The sequence below is a fragment of the Capsicum annuum genome, chromosome 7 (assembly GCF_002878395.1).
Source record: "Capsicum annuum cultivar UCD-10X-F1 chromosome 7, UCD10Xv1.1, whole genome shotgun sequence".
Taxonomy (NCBI): Eukaryota; Viridiplantae; Streptophyta; class Magnoliopsida; order Solanales; family Solanaceae; genus Capsicum; species Capsicum annuum.
Window position 1 is genome coordinate 181,318,246 of NC_061117.1, and position 9,445 is coordinate 181,327,690.

The 9,445-nt window shown below is 27.5% G+C and overlaps 1 long non-coding RNA gene across 2 annotated transcripts in view; it reads left to right on the forward strand.

The window, feature by feature from the left end:
* LOC124885650 overlaps positions 1-8,975 on the forward strand; it is a 14,944-nt gene extending 5,969 nt beyond the window's left edge. The window contains exons 2-3 of one of the 2 annotated variants that reach the window (XR_007043002.1): positions 7,432-7,577; positions 8,755-8,975. This is a non-coding gene — a long non-coding RNA (uncharacterized LOC124885650). The remainder of the gene's footprint in view (positions 1-7,431; positions 7,578-8,754) is intronic. The other variant, XR_007043001.1, reaches the window with a different exon arrangement.
* Positions 8,976-9,445: the final 470 nt, after the last annotated feature.

Sequence of the window (9,445 nt, forward strand, 5' to 3'; positions counted from 1 at the left end):
ATGTTTACTATTACTTTTTTGTATATATTGTTTTTCTAATAATTCATCTATATGCATTTTAAATTCTTTTAAATCGTCAAAATTATATGTTAATGGTTTCTGGGTTATTATGCTATTTTTATCTATTAATTCAATTTTTATAGTAGTTTTATGTTTTTCCATCCTTTTAATGGATTTTCACTATATAATTGTTCTAATTTTTTCTTAATTATTTCTATCTTATTTATTGAAAATATAGTTATTTCTGTTTTATTTATCGAAAATACTACTAGTTCTATTATATCTTCAGTATTTTTTATATTTTCTAACTTTTGTGTAATTTTTTCACTTCCTTTTATCCAATCAGTTTTCTTTCTTAATTTATTATTAACTATTTTTGCTCTTACTTTCTGTTTACATGGTGTTGTAAACCACCAGTCTGTTCTAGTTATTATATGTAGGTATAATTTATCTAAAAACGACATTCCTAAAAGTATATCTTTTGATGTTAGTTCATAATTATAAATTTCTTCTATTGTTAATATCTTATCCCATACTTGTATTTTTACATTTCTAGCTTTATAAGTAATTAAGCTTCCTTCATTATTAAATCCTTTAACTACTATTGACGTTTTTAATTTATCCCATTTACTGCCTGGTAAGCAATTATATCTACATAAATTAGCTTCTGCTCCTATATCTATCATACACGTATAATATCTACTGTAATATCCTTCTACTACTATTTTCATTAATACATATATTTTCATTTTATGTTATGGCTCTTCTTAAGAATAATTTCTCTTTGTTCTATGTTAAGGTTAATTGTGTATGTTCTATATTATACGGTTTTACTTGTTCTAGCCATTTTATTCCTAATATTATATCTGCTTTTTACATTTCTTCCTTTACTTCAAATTCTATTTTTATTTTTCTAATTCCTATTATTATTTCTTTTTCTGCTATATTTTTACCATTTATTAAACTTCTTGGTAGATCTGGGCACATATCATTATCAGTTTTTATTTCTTCATTTTTTACTAGATATTTTGCTATATAATTTTCTTCTTGTCCTGTATTTAAAAGTATTAAATATTCTTTTCATTTATTTTTCCTGTTATGTAATATTGGTTTAAATTACTTGTTGAATTTATTTTATAACTTGTTCTTTTTGATGAGCTTGATGATTCTGGTTTTTCATCAGCTATTCTTTTCGTTGTACTTATTCTATCATTTACTATTTCTAAATTTTCTTCTATATCTATGTCTCTATAGCTATAATCATTATAATCTATTGTTTTTACAATTTGTTCAAATGGACTTTCTATTCGTATTTTGTTAATCTTATTTTTTCCTGTTATTTTATGTTTTATTGTTAATACGTATAAATTTTTGCATCTTGCTGTAAATATTTTACTTCATGGGGTTAATTCTATTCCTGATATTTTCCAATATAATATGAGTGATTTATCTATATTTTTATCTGTTACCGCTACGGAATAATTTACACTTATTATAAATTTAAATTTTTGGTATATTAGATTTCCTTTTACGGCAGTTATTATGCTTTTTTCTATAGGTTTTATAATTCTATCATCTGCTAAATATAATTCTAATGGTGTATCTATTCCTTCTCTAAAATATGCTTTTATTAATATCTCTGTACCTCCAAGGTGTACATATTTTATTGGATCTCCTTTAATTTTTATATCATTTATCTCTTTATTAATTATTCTTTTTGTTACTAGTGATATACTAGCTTTGCCTTTTGCATATCTACAGTCTATTACATGTTCCTTTTGGCATACTACATAATATTCGTCCTTTTTTCTAGTAAAAATATTTTTTATTGTTGGTAGTTTAAATTTTTTTTCTACACTTAAATCTAATTCTTTTCCTTTTATTTCATCAAATATGTTACTGTCAAATATTATTTTTTGTTCTGTTCCTTCATCATTTAAATATTCTTCCTTTGTTATTATTTTTATATCTTCTTCAGTCATTTGATTCATCTATTTCACTATCTACTTCATTATCTATTTCGTTTTCTGAAATTTCATATATACTATCCTCACTTTCTAATTCATAATTTATATAATCTATCTGGATATATTCTGTATTATCTATTTTTATTTCTGATATTTGTTTCTTTTTTGGATTTTTAGGTAATTTACAATCTCTAGCTAAATGGCCTAACTTTCCACAATTATAACAAGTACATTCTTTTATAGATTTCTTTTTTCGATATGGTCTTTTGTATTTATAATTTTTTACATAATATCTTTTTCTCGGTTTCTTGTATTTATATTTTGATTTCTTATATTTCTTATATTTTTTTATGTCTTTTTCTTTTCTTATAATATCTTTTTTCACATCCAAATTGGGGTGCTATTTTATTTTTGCAACATGCTAAATTTCTTATCAATGTTTTTTTCATTTTTAATTCTTCTTTATATTTTTCACATATGTTTCTATACCATTGTTGTAAAAATTTTATTCTTGCTCCTAACGTATCTACTATTTTTGCTTCTTCCCAACTTTTTATTATCTTTGAACTAAATGGTTCGGGTAATTTATTAAAATATAATTTTCTTATTTCTTTACTTTCTTCTATACTATATGCTTCTTTATAATAATACTCTTTAAATACGCAAGTATATTTATCTATATAACACATATTACATATTGCTAATTTTAACATTAAATTCCTATTTGTATCTTTTTCTTTATCTTGTTCTTCTTCTATTGTTGTCATACTACCAAATTCATCTTTTATAGCTGTTTCATATTTTTTTAATAATTCTATAGGTGTTAGTTTAGTTGTTGTTGATGATGTTCCTTCTATAGGTTTATTAGTTCTTAATACCTTCTTGCTATTTTCAGTTAGATTTGTAAACCATAATTTTACTGATCCTATTAGTGTCTTTTCTATATATTCTGGTGCATCTGTTATGTTTATATTATTATCTAATAATTGTTTTGTCATATATCCTATCCATAATTGTATTATTTTTTTTGTATCTATTACACAGTCTAGGTCTAAAAAGTTATAATTTTTATTAACTATTTGTTTTGGTATCCATTTGTCATATTCATTATATTTTTTAAACTTATTCTTATAATATGTAGGTTTTCTTATTTCTGATGTTCTAGGTATTATATTTTCATCTTCTTTTTTATCAAGAGTATTTATTTCTGTGTTGGTATTTTCTGAGTTTTCTTTGTTAATTACTTCTTGTTTTTCATTGATTTCTAAATTTTTTGTATTTGTTAATATTTCTGTGTATGTTTCACTATCTTCTGAATCATAATTATCTGTCTCTTCAACATCTATATTATTTATTTCTAATTCCTTGTTTTTTATTTCTAACTTTTCCTTAAATTGATTTATCTCGTTTAGTAATTTTTGTTCTTTATCCTTTTCTTCTTTTTCCTTTTGTCTTTGTTCATACAAATCTTTTAACATTTGTAGTTCCTTTTCTAATTCAGCAATCCTACAATTTTTAGTTTCTTCTATTTTTCGTATTTCTTCTGTAGTTTGTTGTTTAATTTTTTCTATTTCCTTTTTCCTATCTATTTCTTCATTTTCTCTTTCTATTCTTACCATTGTTGTCAATTTATCTTCTAATTTTAATTCTTCTTTTTCTAACATTAGATATAAATGTTCACCTATTTTCTTATATCTTCTTCCTAGATTAGAAAATACTATTTTTATTTTTAATCCTTCGTGATTTTCATATATTTTTCATCTATTATAAATTCTTCTTTGTTCATTTTATTGTGAATAGTTCATGTTGATATATATATTCTAAACTGTCTATTTGTGATTCTAATTTTGATATTTCATCTTTTTGTGTATTTATTGAATTTTCACTAACTCCGGCAAATATATTATAATGTAGTCTTTCTATTCTTATTTTTAATTCTTTACGTTTTTCAGAGATAATTTGTTTTAATTCTTTGTATTTTTGCACTTTATTCATTTAAACCATGTTTATAATATCTTGGTGGATATCTAAATCTAATTTTATCATAATTAGGTGGTATGTGTCTCATTCTTCTAGATTTTAAATGGATTATTAATTTTGCTTCAATACTAGATATTAAGGTAATTAGGTAGGCTAATCTTTGTGTGTTTTCTTTTGTTTTATTTAGACTTATATATTCTGAATAATTACTAATTAAAGATTCTTTAATTTTTCTAAAAGCTTCTCTATTTTTAAATGGTCTTCTTATAATTAATTCTTTAAACATATATAAATTCAAACATATCTAACTAACATATCTAACATAACTAACATATCTAACATATACCATTATCAAGAATGCAGTCCTTTTTTTGAGCTTGAGGGTATGTTTTTAACCTTTTCGACTGTAAAAAAAATACATGGTAAAAGTCTTTAGGTGGGCATCTAGCATTTTGTTAAAGCTTATATTTATTAAAGATACTTTCTCTAAAATGAACATCGCAACCTCAATGTTTTGCTATAAAAAATGAATATAAACTCGATAGGAGAGTAAGTAGCTAAAAATTCAGATTTTTAAAGGTCACCAACCTCAATTTATTGCAATGAATTAAATAATCTCAATGTTCTATATTACCTTTTATTTTTTTCGACATTTTCTTTGAGTTTTCTCCAGATTTTAAAGGATTGTGAAAATCACGAGGTATATATACAAATTATTATACTTAACGTATATTTTATCGTTATTACAGTTATTCATTTACTTATTATTCATACTAGATTTTAACTATGCGTATACATTTTATATTTTATCGTAATATTTATTTTATCCACTTTCGATTCTTATATTCCTAGTTTTATGAGAAAATTGAAGAAAATGTGTCATTTAATTCTTGAATGAAGGATTAGTAATATTGACCGACTTAAAGGGTCAAACATAATTAGAAAATTTTATTAAGTTAATTGTGGACTTGATTAATATTTTCAAAACTTTCTAATCTTTTCAAAAATACAAAACAACCCACACCCCTCTCCTCTCTCTGTCTCTACAGTTTCTCCCAACTAATAGTTCTGCAAATTTCTCCTTTCAATCCCCGGTGACTCCAACCTCCAGCGATAAATAGTTGGACTTCGAGTTCCTTTTCTACTTTCAATCATCAATCGACGTGACAGCCTTGCTCTCCGACCAAAATAGCTTCAAGTTCTTCATCGTCCCTTTTCTTCTTTCACAAGTAAAAAATTATGGTCTTTCTAGTTTTGAAGAAAAAGAGGATCTTGAGTCAACTTCTCTTCTAGTATTGGTGAACAATTTCAACATTTGATGCTTTAATTTGAAATGCGGTCTGAATAAAACCCTAATTTATGGTATTTCTTTTCTTTTCGGAGTGAAATATGATTTTTTGTATTTTTTAAAGTTTGATTTTTGTTGTTTGTATTTGTACAAACAAAACAATGATGTTGGTATTTTTGGTGTTGCGCCCGTTGATGGGTTGATTTATTCTTGTTCTTGGTAAAAATGGTGATATTGTTGTTCTATTGAACAAAATCATGCTACTATTTTTTTTTACAATAGATTCATCATCTGATACAACAGATTAACCATCTGATGCAACAGATTTACCGTAGATGCAATAGAGGAACCATCGGATAAAAAACCTAACGCAACAGATTAATCATCAGATAAAAAATCTGATGCAACAGATTAACTATCTGATGCAACAAATTTAATATCAAATTAAAAATCTGATGCAACGAACTTAACATCGGATACAACAGAGGAACCATCCAATTAAAAATTCGATGCAACAGATTAGCCATCTGATGCAATAGATTTACCATCTGATGCAACAGAGGAACCATCAAAATAAAAATCTAATGTAACAGATTAACCATTAAATGCAATAAATGAACCTTCTGTTGGATAAAATTCTATCAACTATTCCAATAGCACATCTCTAAGACTTGATTTTTCAAACTGATCATTCATCTTTCGCTATAGATGACCCTTATGTTGGAAAAAATCTAATCAATATTGACTATTAATAACTATTCGAACAAATCACTCATATATTGCAATAAATTTATGATATGTTTCACAGATCAGACATCTGTTTCAATAGATGTGTGATCTATTTTTGTTTTTGCAATAGATTACTCATCTATTGCAACAGGTTAGTTATATGTTGCAACAGATCACTCGTATATTGCAAAAAATATGTGATCTATTGCACAAACCATTCATTTATTTCAACAGATAAGTGATCTACTTTTATTTTTGCAATAGATTACTCATTCGTTGCAACAGGTTAGTTATATGTAGCACCAGATAACCTACCTGGTGCACTAGATGTGTTATGTTTTGGAACTATTATTTTACTGTTGTGCATATTAGATTTACCGTTATCCTTTTTAACGATGCATTAATCCATTATAATCTATTTTATGTTCCTGTTAGTTTAGATAATATGACTCCCAAAGGAAAAAAATGAATCAAGTCCAAGTAAAAAAACAAGTGAAGCAGCTAGGCTACATCCATGAATCTATGAACTTGCTTTACAAGTGTTATCTCAATTAGGAGCAGAAGATGATGAATATGGGGAGGAGGAATGTTTCAAAAGAGATGATCCAAACTCTAATATCTCTTCCACCAAAGAGTTGGTCAAAACCTTCAGCATTGATAGTTATCTTGTGAGAATGCAGTGCGATGGTGCCACAGATTTAATGGGTGATTTCGTGGTTAAGTCAGTCATGGAAAAATCTTTCGACGTCTTCAGAAAAATACTTTGAGAATAAAATTTGGATACTTATTTCAGGGACAGCTGCTTTAGGCAATATCTTAATTTGCCAGAGGATAACAATGCTCGTTTCCGGATAAAAATGGTATATGATCTTCTTAAGCGTAGGTTTATGTATGAAAACAAAGATAAGATGGATGAGGTGTGGATAAATTACTGTGGCATGCATATTTGTTTTATTTGGAAGGAGTTTTCCATAGTTACTGGACTAAAATGTTATCCTCTTTCTTCTTCTCAAGTTATACCCATTCTAACCCCAAAAAAACACCCCACACACCCATAAAAGGCAAATGCAAGTCGAGTGATCATGAAGACTTGGTATCCCTTATTGGTCCAAGCTTCAAAAATAAAAATTTGATAGAAGCGTTGAAAGGTAAAAGACTTTCAAAGAAGTACAAGCAATCATTGTGCTTGGTTTGGTTTGTACATAATATTCTTTGCGCGAAAGACGTTAACAACAACATACCACTTGATTTAATAAAGCTCTCCGTGGATCTTGAGTCATTTAACAGCTATCCTTGGGGTTATGAAAGCTTTAAAATGATTGTCAAATATTTGTTGTCTCCATTAACTCCAAAGATAGTCAACTTATATGACTTTCCATGAGCATTCATGGTAAATATTTCTTTTTTTATAATATGATTTATTTTTTTATTTAATAATGCTTTTGATTTATTGGCATTATTTTATAGGATTGTGCGTTTGAAGTCACTCCTTATTGAGACAACAAGTGAACTATCAAGAAGAAGTTTCCTGTCCATGAATCCTGAGATGGTTGTCAGCCAAAATTGATAAAAATGCAAAAAAAATCTATCTCTTCAACCCCCTGGAGGATGCAGTAAGTCTAATTCTAATTAAGTTTTTGTTTTAGTTAATGATTTTTTTGAATGATCTAATCATCATTCTAATATATGTACTGATTTATGTTAGATTGTGCATTCTTCGCTTGTTTCGACTAATAGAGAGTTGAAGATGCTATTTTTCTTTACTTTATGATCTGTGCAACCTTTATCAGACTTTAAAGTCATTGACAGAATAAAAATGGAATTGTTTGAAGCAATAACCATCATAAGAAAAATAATTTTGAAGGGTGGGCTTGTAGTTGTTGATAATGGTAGTGGTAGTGGAACTGTTGGTGGTTGTAGTGGTGTTGTTATTGGGGCTAATGATGCTCCTCTTACAGTTTTTAAAATAAACCATTATAAGTATGATCATATTGGTTATGCAGATTTTGCCCCTCCCAGCGAATGTTCTGCATGTAAATGTCAAGACTGCAAGGCGAAACATGATATACTGATTAATGTTATTAATGTATTAACTACTTCTATAAAGGAATTGGCATCTAATAGGGGTGTCATTCTATCAAAGAGGATTTCATATTTATCCACTCCATTAAGATTAAGGCTAAGAGAAGAAGGAAAGTAATTTCCAAGGCATTATCAACCATCCCAAAAAGCGAAATTATAACTCTGATGTCTTTGTGTTGCACAATTGAGCAATGTACAAGGCCCACAGAAGAGCAACATGAGCTGAAGAATGTGAATATATAACATTTGTTCCAATTAACAAATAGACATATATCTATTTCAACAGTTGACACATCTACTGAAAATTATCAAATAGATATATACATCTATTGCAACTGCTGACTAACCTGTTGCATCAGATGCAGTATCTATTATAATATATGTCATGTCTATTTTAGCGAATCAAACAGCTCTACGTACCATTTTTATTTATACTAACAGATGACCTATATGCTGCAACAGATGGGTCATCTGTTAGGACAAATTAAATCAAGACTTCTTATTGTTTCAGTTTTTCCAAACAAATGAGTCATATGTTACAACAGATGGTTTATCCATTAAAAATTATAATACAACTCTTTCTCATGTTTTAATTTATCCCAATAGATGATCAATATGTTGCAGTAGAAAGATAATCTGTTTGCTAAAACAGATGAGTTATCCTTTTCTATTTTTTTGTATCTTTGTGATTAACATTGACAATTCTAGCTTTTCAGGTGGATGTCATAGTAGAAGCTACTGCTGAACAACATTGACAATATACTACTCTTTTTATGAAACTACGAAGAAGCAAAAGCGAAAAAACCGTACGCAAGCGACATTAAAGATCCACGACGACCAAAGCCGAATTCCATAGCATCGGATGAAGAACAACTTGTCCATATTGAGTAGATCTTTATAGCTTGAGTCTTTCAAAGTAATAACCTCACCCCTTCTTAGAAATTGTTGGCATCAAAACTTAAATTGTTGGTTTATTTGTTGAGATCTGTACCCATAATAATTTTTTACAGTTTATTTTTTGTTGATTTATTTCATGTAATTTTTGAAGGCTTTGATTTATTTTATGTTGTATATGAATTTTATTTTATCCTTAGATTTGAACTTATTAATTAAAATGGAATACTAGATTCAAATATTACAACAAATAAGGTATCTATTGCAACAGACAACATATCTGTTGAAAAATGTCAAACAGATTTAGACATATGTTGCAACATGTAGGTCATCTGTCGAAAATTATCAAACAAGTCTTTCCACTGTTGCAACAGATAGACTTGGATAGAAACATCGACGTAATGCAATAGATGACCAACCTATTCCAACAGATAAACTATCTGTCAGAACAGGTAGAATATTTGCTATAGTAGATAGACAATTTGTTGCATTATAAAAAATTCAA